Below are 15829 nucleotides of genomic sequence, written 5' to 3'. Positions count from 1 at the left end.
CTGCAGAGATCTGAGGACCAGGTAACCATAGTCCTCAAATTGGACAGATAGTCTAGCTAGCTGTCTGGATTTACCCTGCAGAGATCTGAGGACCAGGTAACCATGGTCCTCAGATTGGACAGATAGTCTAGCTATTTGTCTGGATTTACCCTGCAGAGATCTGAGGACCAGGTAGCCATAGTCCTCAGAAATCAGCCGGAGGTTAGAATTAAAACACAAAGAAAGAGGAAAGTGACCGACATCCGAAAATTAGGGACATCTGGCGGAATTTCTGGCTGCAGCTGAACAATCCCGGGAAAAAAAACGTTGATATAGGCTACAGTCTCACTAACTGAATCCACTATTGACTCTCCATGTATGTGCAATGGTTACATGGTACAGTGTAGATAGATAATTTAGCATTTTATTTTATGTTTCTTTAATGCCATTTTTTTAACCTTCTCTCAATTTGATCCGTATTCTTGATTTGAGTTTACATTTTTCATAATTTGGCATTTGCTGTTATTGTCCTGTGTGTACACAGGCTGCCCGTTCAACTACTTAGACTACCTTGTATATATAAAGGTTGAATAAATGAATGAATGAATCCTATCGAGTTGCATTTTTAGGAAATGTAGATTCCAGTGATTTTGGAGTTTGATCCATGCTAACACAATAACCCAATAACCCATGTGATGTCAGCAACGCCATCAGGGTTACTGGCTAGCTGTTTAAGCCGCCACAGAGCCTTGTGAGGACCTGATGGAGGTCTGTCGATCACAGCTCGTCGTATCGGCCGCAGTTAGTAGATGAGTCTAGCCGCCAGACACAGGGCAACAGTGCTCTTCATGGCGCTCCGTCAGGTCAGCGGTAGTTGGTGGTTTAGTTACCCGAGAATAGGTAAACTTCAGCCAGGTACAGGGACACCTGCGAGAGGCCGATCATTTTGGCGACAAAAAAGTGAGCGTTATGCAGCAGCAAAACATTTTTGGCACTGAAACAACTAGTTAAGTTTAGGAAAAACACAGGATTCAAAGACTTCCAAGGAACACACATTTCCTGGGGGAAAGTGTGTTGTTTTCCCCGGGAAGCGAAGTCCCGCTCCCTGGCTTAAGGTCTTGTGTCTTAACGCCCACCTATCCAACCGGACCACCTCCCTATGCAGCCAGACGCGTTGTCATACAGCAACGGTCCATGTTGTGCGCACAGCAAAAAATGTGGAAATCATACCAATTACAGGGCTCAATTTTTTGTGGCTGTTTGAAAGTATGCCTCATGAGAACAGGCTGTAAAGATACAATGCAAATTTCAAGGGGCTGTACTCAAAATACTAAAAAATTTTAGTCTGAGATCATCTTCACATGGCTCTAACATACCGTTCCCCAACTGTACCGATGTCACGGCCCTCGGCAACTGACGCCGAAGCATAAGACACTAACATGCATGTGCAACCGGACCGGCTACCAAAGCACAGAACAGAGAAGCTCAGATGCAACACACACAGATGGAGTGGGACTTCATTCTCTTCTCAGATTGCCAATCATTTTTAATGTTTGACAGCACTACAGCTCTTCCCAAAATGTGTTTCCTTTAATGTAATATTCAATTCAATTCAATTCAATTCAATTTTATTTATAGCATAATTTTCATAACAAGAGTTATCTTGAGACACTTCACAGATAGAGCAGGTCTAGACCACACTCCAGAATTTACAAGGACCCAACAGTTCTAGTAGTTTCCTCCAGAGCAAGCAACTATGGAAAATATGCAGTGAGTATGGCTATAAATCAAGGTTGAATGAGTAAATCCTATCAAGATGCAGTATGGGAAATGTAGGCCCCAGTGTTTCTTGAGTTTTGACCCATGCTAAGACCTTAAAATCAGGATATCTGGTCTTCTGCTACTTACATTTTTCAACATTCTTCTTCCAATCTCATTTTCAGTCGTTTGAATGCAATAACAAAAAAACGTGTTTAATTTTGGGTTACAGACCAAACAAAGTATGTTTGTTTTCTTCTAATCTCCCCAGAAGCCTAAAATAGTATTCAATATTCAAACACTGCAATTTGAGTGTGTTTAATTATTTCTGTGCAGTCACAATGTTTGCAATATGGAAACTGAAAGTCTGAAGCTTCCATTTAATTAAACTTAATAAATACCGTCCAGGACATAATTTTCCTTCCAAAAAGTTGTATGTTATGTTTCTGCCATCAGATAAAAATGTAGCCTCATTCCCAGGAGCGTTCGTTAGCGTTAGAACAGTTATGAGTGTAGACTCTCCCTTTTTACAAAAACTTAACAATTATTCAACACATTCTCATGAACGGATCCCTATGGTAAAGTATGAAAATGTATGCACACCAAAACGTAAGCTGCTGGTCATTTTGGCAGACATTGTGGTTAAGTTTAGGCGACAAAAAATGACTGGTTTGGACTGTTTAGTTTAGGAAAAAGATCTTAAGCAACTGATATAGACCTTAGTGGTCCCTAATACTGTATCTGAAATATCTTTCATATAGACCTTAGTGGTCCCCTAATACTGAATCTGAAATCTCTTTCATATTGACCTTAGTGGTCCCCTAATACTGAATCTGAAGTCTCTTTTATATAGACCTTAGTGGTCCCCTAATACTGCATCTGAAGTCTCTTTTATATAGACCTTAGTGGTCCCCTAATACTGCATCTGAAGTCTCTTTTATATAGACCTTAGTGGTCCCCTAATACTGCATCTGAAGTCTCTTTTATATAGACCTTAGTGGCCTAATACTGTATCTGAAGTCTCTTTTATATAGACCTTAGTGGCCTAATACTGTATCTGAAGTCTCTTTTATATAGACCTTAGTGGCCTAATACTGTATCTGAAGTCTCTTTTATATAGACATTAGTGGTCCCTAATACTGTATCTGAAGTCTCTTTTATATAGACCTTAGTGGTCCCTAATACTGTATCTGAAGTCTCTTTTATATAGACCTTAGTGGTCCCTAATACTGGATCTGAAGTGTCTTTTATATAGACCTCAGTGTTGCATTGACCAACTGCCACTTTGCTTGTTCAAAAGCCATGATGTCTCTCTCTCATGGGGGGGCCAAATTCTCTGGGCGGGCAAAGCAGAGAAAGAGGAGGTAACCTTGCCCCTTATGACGTCATAAGGGGCAAGATTCCATCTACGCTTTCATTTTCTCAAAGGCAGAGCAGGATACCCAGGGCTCGGGTTTACACCTATCACCATTTCCAGCTACTGGGGGGCCATAGGCAGGCTGGGGGAACTCATTTTCCTGTTAAAAAAAGAATTTTAAGGTTGCTAAGCTATGAAGAGCTGCTGTGCTGGTCTTTAGCAGGTATCAATGTAAAAGTTTACATAAAATGTGTCAAATGTGACTGTGTCTTGCGTTCTCTCTGTGTATGTATTTGTCTAAGCTTGACACACAGCAGAGACTAACACGTCTTTTTTTCTCAAAGCCTTCCCTGCCATAAAACGAACAAATAGTGAAAAACTGTGCAGCCCTTATTCCCACATGTACATCTTCAAAGTGAGCCTGGTTCCCTTGAACTTCCTTTCTTGACATTTTCTGTGATATACAAATGGCTTTTCTCATTAGTTCATACCTCATTCCTCTGCCGGATGTGTTTCAAGCCCTGTTTCCACTTTCTCATGCGTCCTAAGCACATCCACTTTGTCGCCCTCTGCAAAGACAGGAGCAATTGCTCTAAGTCTTTCACTCCTGAGAAAGCGAGATGTCATTTTTGAATCCAATTATCCCCAGACTCCGCAGAAACAGAAGCCATTCCGTGCCTTTGGAAACAAATGATTTGCAAATGAATGAGGGAGAAATCAGCAAAGGGAGGCAGAAGGAAAAGCGTTTATTACACATGGGAGTAATGCAATGTGTCCATCTTTTAGCCATTTTAGGTGGTATTTACGTGTGTGTGGCTGTGTGTTTGTATTTGTGTGTAATGGTGCGAGACAACGTGGCCGTCAGGAGGGACGATGTCACATCTCCCGCAAAGCCAAGCGCATTATGGCTGCAGAGGAAATGTGGTGTGCAGCGATTTGGTGTGTTTAATGGCTGATCTATGGACACGGAGGGGAAATGAATCAGAGACAAAAACAACTCGTTGCTGATGGAGCAGCAAAACAGTTAAATGAGGGAGCCTAAAAATAATCAACAGAGGGTGAAAGAGATGGTGGAAAAATCCTCTGGATGTAGCACACACAGAGTTCAGCATCTTATCTTATTCATATCCAGTATGTTCAGCATCTCCCTTAAGCACCCGGTGAGACTTCACGGCAGGGTAAAGCCTTCTCACAAAGGTCTCAGGAGACATAAGAACAATTATCATATCATTTTAATGCATTACATATATACTGTATATCACTGGATGGATTGGATGGATTGCATATGTATAGTTGTATATTTTCAACATAATACTCCACTTAAGTACTGATTTAATTGGGCCAAACTTGCCAACTTGCCTGTGTATATGCTGCAATGGAAAGATATGACTTAGCCTCTGCCACCTTTGACATATGGTTTCTTTGAGGTTGAGAGTAGCTTAAAGGTTGTTTTTTTTTCAACCTGGACCCTATGTTCCCATGTTTTTGTGTCTAAGTGACTGATGGAAACAACAATCTTTGATTCTTGTCCAGTATTAAGCGAGATCGCTGCAGTCGGCCGCGGTGAAACAAGCTACAATTTAAGCTACAATTTAAGCTATTAGGACAGTTGAGCAGCTTGTATTTGCATCACAAAAGTGCTTGTTTTACCGATTTCAGGCTCGTATTATTTTCTATGTGTCTGACAACATTATGGAAAGGATTTCCACGGAGGTCGACCTTTCTGTTAAAGAGTGAGATCCTTTTTTTTTAACATTAAACACAGCACATCTGTTACCAAAGAGCTACTTAACACAGCCCGCATGCTGCTAAGGAAAGACCCATGCAATGCTAATATCTTGGCTGGCATTCGGGTCTTTATTTCCAGCCGTGGTTTGACTGCAGGGCATGAGAGAGTGATTCAGACCTGAGGATTTTACAATCAGCACTTTAGCCACATCTTGTTAATTTTATATCGTTAGCTAGAGACACACCTTAGGATCACTTGGCAGTAGTAAACACACAGCGATTATGAGGCGATGAAATGCCTCAATCACTTGGTTTCAGTGGCTTGTTCTGGTGACAGAATTACACTGTTGACAGAGATAGCACCTAATGATACTGATACTGACAACATACTGTCTGGCATGAGGGATGCTCTAAAACACAGTGCCGTTCTTCTCAAAAGCTTCACTACATGTGACGTTTCTGCAGTAACATGAAAGATTTCATTGGGGCGCCTAGGTAGCTCACCCGGTAGAGCGTGCGCCCCATGTACAGAGGCTATTCCATTCATGTCTAAGTTGTCGTATCAATAAAAACTTAAAATGCCCAAAAATGTCTTGCGGCTTTACAGGAGTAATCTGAAAATGTGCAGAGCAAGGTACTCGCCATGGAGATTTCAACTTGAACCTTCCGTTTAAAGGGTTGTTCAGGACAAGCGACCAATCCCGAGCCTTTTCCTCAATTTTTTCAGTTTTATTCTGATATTTCCTTGCATTGTATTTTTACTTCTGGAACCTGACTGTTGAGCTTTATGCGACTCGTCGACATAGGATATCATAGAAATTGTTGTATTTACGTTTTCGAACAATATAATACAAAAGCCCTTTACAAGAATGTGTTGAACCAAAGCAGGAAAACCAACCCCAGACCACAAGTACAGAAATATTATATCCACATACTTATACAAGCTTTGCACAATGGCAATTTGAGCTGGAACTTCCTTTCCCTCTGTCTTTTACACTTTCTAGTTGACATTTAAGAGAAAGTGTGAGACCATGTGAGTCTTTTAACAAGTTCTTTGAAAGCCTTTGCAGCGCCTGGGTTGTCACTGAGTGCCACTCACCGACAAAGTGTCTGTGTGTGCACGGCTCCCATTGACTTTCTCTCCCATTTGTATGGACACACACACACACACTCACAGACACACTCACCCACCGTACTGCAGTTACACCGAGGCTGGTCGAACACAAAGGCCTGCTGGCCGTGACCTATGTGAATTGAATGCTAAAAGAAGCTAAGGAATGCGCTCAGCAGACGCGCACACACAAACACACCCTTCTTGTCAAAAAAAAAAAAAACACTTTCAAACGCAGTCAGAGTTGTTGACTTGTAGCTGCTTTTTGGGCTAAGAGACAGAACTTGAGGCATGTGGGTGGAAATGTAGCCCTCTGCCTCCGACAGGCATGGTCAATGAAGAGCACTTTAGGAAAAGAATGCTCACTGCCTGTAAGATTTACAATGAATGCCCAAGCATTATTGCTTTTGTCCATCTTGCGTGTTTTCCTGTGGTGAGGTAGGGAGGACTTTAAGCAGAATGTCCCTCAGTTTGATACTGTTGCTTGACTTTTTGCAAACAAGCTGCACAAACTGAGTTATTGAAATCATTTATCATTTGTTCAGACGCCTTTGAACAACAACAAAAAAAACTCAACCGAGCAATTATTCTGTTGTTAGGGCTCCGTAGGTGATTCGATAAAGCCTTGATGTTCTAATGCAGACGTCGTGAAAGGGAAAACGGAGCCTTTGTCTGAGTCTCTTTCATTATTTCTCCAGCTAATGGCTGCGCTTGTGTCAATAAAGTCTGAATGTAAGTGTTTGTGTGTTGGACTTTATGTGGCTTTTATTTCTTCGGTTTTGTTTACTGAGCTGCACTTTTCAGCCGTCGCCACCCTAAACCAGTTTGACTTCCAGCGGCCACAGAACTGCCCACTGGATTCCCAGCTAGTCTGGCAGCATTTAGCTTTGCCCTATGACCCCCAAGGGACCGTTTGGGCAGACTGTGGGAACGCAGCGAGCTACTGATTTTAGGGTCTACCCCTTCATCTGCCATACGAAGCTCACAGTAGGGGGGGGCAGAGGTAGGAGAGTGACTGACAGGAAGGGGGAGGGGGAGGGGGAGAAGGTAAGAAGAGACCCGGCGGGAAGGGTGTTGTCGTTAACTTACGAAGGAAGGAAGATTTTATATGCGTCCTCTTTTTCTCTCTTTCCTCTTTTGCATTCCGTGGCATTTTTTTGTCTTTTGTCCTCTTTTGAACTTCCTGCTTCCTCCTCATTCCTTTAAAAGGCCATTTTTGGAAAGCAACCCTTTTGTTTATTTGCCACAGTGCAATAAGAAACCTGGTATGTGGCTTTGGGTCCACTATTTGTTTAAGTGGACACATTATCCCAGTGGTTTCCAACCCCAATTTTCAATAGCAGACATGCTTTTGCTATTGGATACTTTTCTTAATTACAGACAGGGATTTTAAAGAGTTAGAAAAGAATATGCTAGTCTACAACGACAGCGGAATAGACACTGGTTACCATGATGAGATAGATGCTGGTGCACATCTCTCATCTGTCATGTCTAGCCAAGACCAGCACCATATCCAGTCTAATTAAGTACTGGTAAAGGGAACTAAAAAGGCTGGTTTATGCTTGGAATTAAACGTCATTGGACCAGGATTAAAAGGTTAAAACGAAGTAAAGAAGGAAACAGTCTTGAACACATTGCACAGAGTGACTGGAATTGTTGACTTGTGGGTTATGTAAAGTTACAGAAATTGTTGGCTGCTGCCCCCCTAATTCAGACTTTAGAGATGTGTGAAGGAGGGGGTTCAGATTGCTTTCCCAGTCACTTTTCTAACTCGCTAACCTCACAGCACAGCTTGTTTCCTTATTAACCCCTTCGACCCCTTTCCAAAAAGTTTCTATGTCAGAAATTTGGGTTTCTTGCGAAAACAAATGTTCCAAAAAAGTAACGCTGATTGTTCCCAACAACGTTCCTCACAAGTTCAATTTATAATCAGTTCACTACTTTTATTGAATTTGTGTTTTTTGTCAATTTTATAGCATTTGGGGAAAAAAACAATTGGTGAAAGAACTTTAAAAAAGTGAAAAAAAATGTAATAAAAGTGACTAAAATGTGAACAAATGTAAAATAAAGTGACAAAAATGTCAAAAAAGTGACAAAAATGCTTTAGAAATTTGGGGGGGAAAAATACGAAAATGTCATAAGGCTCAGAAAAAGTCGCCTAACGCTGAAAAAGTGACAAAATATTGGCGGGAAGCCACAAAAGAGTCGAAAAAGTCGACCATAACCACGAAAAAAGATTTTTCATTTTAAATTTTGACTCAGAAAAAATAAAAATGTCCAGGTCAGCGGGAAAGCAACAACTTGTGGCCAGAGACGGTTTGGAACCGAGACGTCCCCAGAGTAACTTCCTGTCTCTGTGTCACCTGGTCTCCGCCACGGCAACGCCTCTTTAGGAGACTAGCGGCCGGTCCTGAGAGTACTGCTTGCAACGGATGACGTGAACGTGAATACAAATTATGATTGTTTGGCCCTGTAGCAATCAAAATATATTTTAGACCCATTCTTTACCAGCCACATATCTCCAGAACGTTTTTCAGATGGACACATCAAGAGAACATCACCTTTGTTTGAGACCTGTTTCTGTCTCAGGACCGAACTCTCTCGAGATCTTGCAACACAGACAAGCTAACGTGTGCTAACGTTAGCCCTATGAAATAATCTCCGTAATGCTAAACATGTCTTTTAGCTGTGTTAATAGAATATATGAACACCTTATTCAAACATGACTTTTCATCCGTCCTCACTACGTTTTTTTCAAACATGGCCACGCCCATTTAGGAGACAGGAAGTGTGTACCGTCTCATACCATTGGTGAATCTCCGTTCTCAAACTTCATGAAGTTCAGCGGTCATTTAACATAATTCAAGCGTTTTGTTTTTTTTCAGGGTTTTATGTTTTCTATTTTACATTTTGCATATTAGGTGACCCCACAAGGGATCCTGACCACGAGGTTACAAAAGGAGACCGATTTTACTGGCAGGATGTTTTGTTTTCCTCCAACCAATCAGCGGTGAGGGACACATCCGTCCTGCTAATGTTGTTTCCAGGCAACAAAGAAGCAGAGGCTGTTGCTAGCAGCTGTTAGCGCGACATTTCCATCTATGATGATGTGGATTTAAGCAACCCGACTTACGACAACCTTTACAGCTGCATTCAGGGACGTAGCTACTTTTCTGACCAGATAGGTTATTTTTACATAGGGCCACAAGCACAAAATCTATTTAAAAAAAAAAAAAAAAAAATATATATATATATATATATATATATAGTGCCGAAACCCAGACAGTCTAAGGTGATAAAACCCCAGATGTTGCAAATTTTTATACATTTTTTTTGCCAACCAGATATCAATGCTGTTTGATGGTCAACATGTGATTATCAGCACCCGCCATATGCCATCATTTGCATTCTGGGAAATGTAGGATCCAGCATTTTTTGGAGCTTTACCCATGCTAGTAACTAAAAGTCCCAATATCTTAGCCTCTGATGATTGGATTTGAACTATTTTTTTTTTTAATTGCTCTCTTAAAATCCACCATCCCAAATGAACTCTGCAATACTAAATGGCTGAAGGGAAACGTTGCATGCTGGGTGTCAGTAAAAAGGCAATTCGAAGGAAAAGAAAGCTCATGCTACAACTTTAGATTTCAGTTTCTGAAGAAAAGAAATGCTGGCAGCCTTTTATAAAAAACCTGTTATCATCCATCGCCTGTCTTGTCATCTTTATCTTTGTTCTCCCTGTCTTTCATCAGACATTCCCCCCTACCCCCACCCCCCACCCAGACCACCACCACATCCCCTGCTGTGATCCCCCCCACCATCTGCCCGGCGACAGGTGAGGACCTGGAACGACGCGAGTGACAGATGAAGACGGACGGCGACGGCAGCGACGCGCCCGCTGTGTCCCTTCACACAGGAAGTGTTTGTGTTCACGCGAGCGGTGTGTGCGTTCACATGCTCGGCGTTGACCCCCCCCCCCCCGCCGTGTTTCCCGACTCCACCTGAGAAAACAAACAAACAGCCTCGGCCTGTTAAAACACCACACAGATAACCACAAACAGGGCTTCTATTGCTTCTGCTGCCTTAAATCAACAACAACAACAAAACACACACACACACACACACGCACGCACAAAGGCACGCACACAAACACACACACACACACACACAAACACACGCACACACACAAGTGCACGCACAACACTGCCAGTATGCAAGTCAGTTGTTTAAAAAACCACAAGTAATATCACTCGGAACGCACTCACGCTTACACACACACACACACACACACACACACACACACACAACACACTACACACAGACACACACACACACACTGCCAGTAATGCAAGTCAGTTGTTTAAAAACCCACAAGTAATATCACTCGGACACACGCACGCTTCCAAACACACACACACACAGCAACACACACAACACACACACGCACACACATACCACACAAACACACAAACTCACACACTAAGCTAACATAGCAAACAACAATAGCAATTTTGACATCATGAATAGTATAAACATTGCTTTAAGGTGTCCCTAAAACACACCTGCTGCAGTGCGATGCATACCTCATCTCCCACACCCACACAACAAAAACACACACACACACACACACACACACACACACACACACACACAACAACAAACACACACACACACAGGAGAATTTGACTGACAAACACTTGAATAAACAAGCACCAGCATTGCGCTGCCAGATAAAGGATCTCCACCTGTACATATACTGTTTTAGAACTCACTATGAAAATACGCTTTACCACACACACTCCATAGCAGGCAGGTGCTGAGTGCTTTGCTCAAGGACACTGTAAAAGGACACTTAGGCCATTCCCATTGGACAACAAACCCACTAACCCCCATCTGGCTTTTATATTATACATTGTCCCATACTAGTGTCCTAAAATCTCGTATTTAATCTGTTTTTATGTTTTTTTTTGTTTTTTAACTGCTCTTTAATGTCCTATGTGAATCAACTGTTGCTGTACAAATGAAGCTGCCTTGCCTTGCATGAGCATGCTAACATTTGCTGATTGGCACTAAACCCAAAGGACAGACACTGATAGGAATGTAGTGTCGCTTGTATTTGCTCAAAAAACTCAAGTATCAAATACAAATACAAACAGTTGACCTATTTCTGGAGCTAGATGAAAGAGCTTAGGACCACCAGTCACGAGCCAGGGATTCATCCTCTGGGGACCATCAATGTCTCTCTCTCCGTGGGATCGAAGATCCAGCTGTTCCACTTAGTGCTCCCCCTAGAGGCCTGGAGAACATCTGTTATCTGGATGCAGCGGTTTTTTTGTTGTATTTGTTTTCTGGGTCGTCTGCTTTTCTTTTTGCATGACTTCTTTTTTCGGGGGGTGTGTGCTTTTCTTTTTGCATCGTTTCTGTATTTTCAGCGCGTTTATGTATTTGTGTTGTGTGTATTTGCAGCCTGTTCGCTGAATTCTGCCCGTGTGTTGCCAAATTAATTCATTTCTTAATTTGCTTGAGTTTGGTCTATGCGCGTGTGGGTTTTCTGAAGTCGCAGGGTGTTTGGCCCTGTTGGCCACCGTAGATTTGCCTTAGTGACAAACAAACTTAACATTAAACTTAACATTGATACAAGACAAACAATGAATACAGAAAACTTTTATATACATACAAAATAACGTGTGCGAGAGAAAAGCCATCCCTAGAACCTTTCCAATAAATGCATTTAGAAGCTGAAATACTGACTGCTGTATCAACTGAATTTGAAGAGTTAGCTATGTGAGCAGCATAGAGCATCTTTCTTTCAAAGTCAGGCCTTCAGTGTTTGAATATAAAGTGAATTTCTGACTCATGGCATGGTTTTGCAGCCGTCTTAAGACTCAGTGGGAGCCTGATGTCGGCTGTGACAACAAGCTGTGTGACGCCTTAGATAACCCAACTTAAAAAGGAACCCCGGTGTCTCTTATGTTACCCTGTCTCTGTATGTAGCTGCAGTCAAAAAAGTCCACCTTAAGAAGACATGCCTTCAGATCAGTCTACAGCTGCTTTAGTCTTTAGACTCCACCAACTGTTAGCCTTCACGCACTCAACTCGTGACAGTAATACGCAATTTGTTTTGCCAAAATGTGGTAATAACTTGCACACAATTGGTACGGAAATCGGAGTCATGAGTCAGCATGAACAATACCAGAAGCCTGTACTACGAAGCCAGATTTGGCGTTACCGAGGTCACTTCAGGTTCAACCAAGGGTTTTGTGCATCGCGACAGTGGATCATTTGCTACCGGGTTAAGTTGCCGTGGTAACTTATGCTGAACACCCAACCTGGTCGGGAGCAGGTTATGTTGGAGATTAGAGAACAGCTGATGGAATGGCAGCTCCGTGTCCCTGTTCTTAGAAGATCAGCTGAGAGAGAGAGAGAGAGAGCAAGAGAGAGAGAGCAAGAGAGAGAGAGCGAGAGAGAGTTAGAACATTTAGAGAGCGAAAACCCCGGTAACATTCCCCGATGGGTATCTTTACGAGAGATATAGATTTTCAGCGTAGGGCATTACCTATAGGCTATTAGTGTTTTACGATGATAAAATGACTGATTATTTAAATGGAGTCTGGTGGGTGTGGTGATGGTGATTTCCCCCTTAAATTATTAAATATAAAAAGACATATTCAAATGTGGGCTGAGTGAGTTTAGTCTACGGGGTACAGGCTTCTTGAGCTGTGTCGGTTTGAATAATGTTTTATCATTTTTTTGTTTGCTCTCAGGTGGCTTCCCACTGCCACGGTTGCAGCTGAAATAACAGGCTGAAGCAACGACAGTTTTTGGAATGCACCAGTGTAATTATGGTCAGATATTTTACCTTATATTGACAGTGATATGCGTTTATATATTTTTTTGGGACACATTTACTGCGTCAGCTGTTGTCGCCAGCGTTCCTTCCTGTTTTAGGAAGCAGCGACTGTCGAATTATACTTTGCTCTTCTTATGTAAAACATGCAGCTCTGGTACATGTTTGTGATTGGTCAAGCTGTGCAAACACCGCCTCTTTTACGTGAACGCGTGCGTCGCTGGATTGGAAGACGCCGGGTTGGGTGAACTAGTTGGTAACCATAGTGAAGCCGGATCACTGGAAGAAATTCAGGGCAGGTTGATCTAGGTTCGTAGTACAGGCCTCGGGACCCTGAAACTGAAGCATCTGAATGGAATTCAGCCATTATTCATTTTAGTATTTACACCTGTGTTATTCCTAATGTGACATGTCAACACATAGTCAATTACTTAGTCTTAGTGTCAACGTATCATGTGGTGAATTGGACCTTGAGCCCTGCATCTAGAACTGAAATGGTAGACGGGGTTGAAGTAATCTATACTGTATGAAGCCCCTGTGTTAGTATAGTAGAGCTCAGTTGACAACACTCCTACTCAAGAAGCAATATTATAACCTTTCATTTTAGACATTTATTTCCTGTTGTCTTCAAAAATTACGCTACTTTTGTAAACCTCACATCAAAACAATTGTGTGTAGGTATTTTCACAGGAGATTTGAGAAGTTTTTTTCCGCTTTAGGGCCAAATGATTTATACACTGCCTCGGCGGCCTCACTTTGCAGAAAGCTGAATCTGTTCTGAACATTTGGATATGAAACACGTGGGGATCAGGTTATATGCAAATACCCTTAAAAGGAGAATTGAAGAAGATATCTAAAAAAAAAGGCCCTTAGGCCTCACAGGGTTAACTGACTAATCCAAACTCTTTGTTTTTCTTCTGACAATGCGAAACACTGTTGTGAAGCGATATGATATCAAAGCATAGGATACATCCAATGTGGGATTTGATGCTGAGAAATTCTTGATGTGGCCTTTGATAACTAACACACACACACACACATACACACACACACACACAGAGATAGAGATGTCAACACTATAGTTTACAGCTTGTGAAAACTATCTGCTCTGTTGTACGCAGGCAGACAGAAGCATGACAACACCTGTCATCAGGGACGCCTATCATTGTCTGCTTTTTATCTGTCTTTAAAATTAGTGTGTGTGTGTGTGTGTGTGTGTGTGTGTGTTTTGGTTCTGTGTATTCCCAAGGTATCATTGTGGGGAGGTGTGTGAGTCAACCCACAGTGGGAGTGATCGATGCGGGGATAAAACTTTCAGGAACATTGTTGTGGTTAAGATTATGGCAGCAGGGGGAGATCAAATATACATTTGCAGTGTAAAATGTATGTTTTGTATGTAGGTTTGATGATACAGCTTCCCTTTAGCCCATAGCTACAGCTGTTGTAGATACAAAGCTACTGCACATACACACTCTCTTATCCCTCTCTCTGGAGAAACTGCTTTTACCATCCAATGGACTGGCATCCAATTGTTAAAGGATAATTTAGTTGTGTTTTTAACCTGGGCTACTAATACATAATCCAGTATTAAGAGTGATTGATGTATCCCTAAAGCTCCATAGATCAGTCAGGAAGGAGTTGGATTGGGATCTATAGGGTTGCTGGTTCATGTCCCCATACGTGCCAAAGTATAGTGGTGGACTGATGCCTTCTTGAGGGGCACCAAACCCCCCTTGGGGCTCCATGGGCACTGAGCATGTGTGTGTGATGTGTATACTAATAACAACAGAGACTAAATGGTGTATTTTCCCTTACTTTAATGAAGATAACTTATTATTTATTATTTTCGGGCAAATGTGCATCTTCAATTTAGTGCTTTGTTTTGCCACTGACAGGCTTAGATTATTATTCTAATTGTCTCACAACATTATGGAGATGATCCCAACAGAGGTAGATCTTAAAAACCTCTTTGATACCTTTTCTGTTTAACCAGAAACAGCTCTGAAGTAGCTAGTGCAAAACCCACCAGACTCCATTTAAAAAAACTAAATTTTTAGTGTGTGTAGAGCCAACATATTTTCACATGTAAATCAGTAAACTGTATGTCTATTTCAACCAAAACCAGAGTTGTGATGGTTGGAAAAATGGAAAGACTACCAAAAACGACTTTTCATAGTTTTATTTTTTTTCTGTCAACTTTGAATGACGTGTATTACATGATGCTAAAATTATTGTTTATTTACATGGAGTCTGGTGGCAGAAAGGTCCTCATTAGAAATCCTTTCCATAATGTTGTCAGACACTTAGAATATAAATCTGAGGGTGTGTCGTTTCATACTGGACCAATGTCAAAGATTGTTACTTAGTCACTTAGACACAACAACACAGGAAAATAGGTTGAAAACAACTGGTAGTTACCCTTTAAGCAAACTACTAGAGGTTTTCTCTGTCTTGTGGTATGAGGAAAAAATAACGGCATGTTGGTCACCGGTCCAATGCTTTCCACAGGAAAAATTTAATCCACCAAATAACCTCTAAATTTAACCAATATCACCCAGATGCTATGGACAATTTATCATGCTTGCCGGTGAAAAAGTACACCATGATCATGCCTGTGACAGTTAATACATACTGTTAACTATATGTAGGTCTGTTTAATTGAAAACACAGAATTGCAGTTGAGACTGTTGTTAACATGGTCACCTCTGCCTAATAGATACATATTATCTCTATCTCATATTATCTATTATCTCTGGAAACGACATTGTCAGAGCAATTGTATATGCAACCTTTATTATAGCTATGGGTGTCGAATGGCTATTGTTTTGTGTGTACAGTATGTAATTACAAATGTTGTAAAGGGTTTAGTGTCAGGCTGATGCATTTAAGGCTTATGCTTTTCCAATGCTAATTTTGGTTGCTATATATTTTGTGCACTGCGATCATTTTCTCTGTTTAACCTAGTTGGGTGGGGTGTACTTTGTGTTTTATTCCTCTCATTTCAGAGGAACTAAATAGCCAACACTAAGTCCCAATTGAATATCCAGTT

The 15829-nt window shown here is 41.4% G+C and overlaps 1 long non-coding RNA gene across 1 annotated transcript; it reads left to right on the top strand.

Moving 5' to 3' along the window:
* Window positions 1-443: 443 nt before the first annotated feature.
* On the top strand, window positions 444-15023 carry LOC116698100 (uncharacterized). The gene is made up of 3 exons (XR_004334116.1): window positions 444-455; window positions 14572-14579; window positions 14654-15023. It is a non-coding gene; the product is annotated as an uncharacterized LOC116698100 (long non-coding RNA).
* Window positions 15024-15829: the final 806 nt, after the last annotated feature.

The sequence above is a fragment of the Etheostoma spectabile genome, chromosome 11, assembly GCF_008692095.1.
Source record: "Etheostoma spectabile isolate EspeVRDwgs_2016 chromosome 11, UIUC_Espe_1.0, whole genome shotgun sequence".
NCBI classification, from domain to species: Eukaryota; Metazoa; Chordata; class Actinopteri; order Perciformes; family Percidae; genus Etheostoma; species Etheostoma spectabile.
Note: the sequence above shows the minus strand (reverse complement) of the source record. Positions and strands in the feature narration are given on the sequence as shown.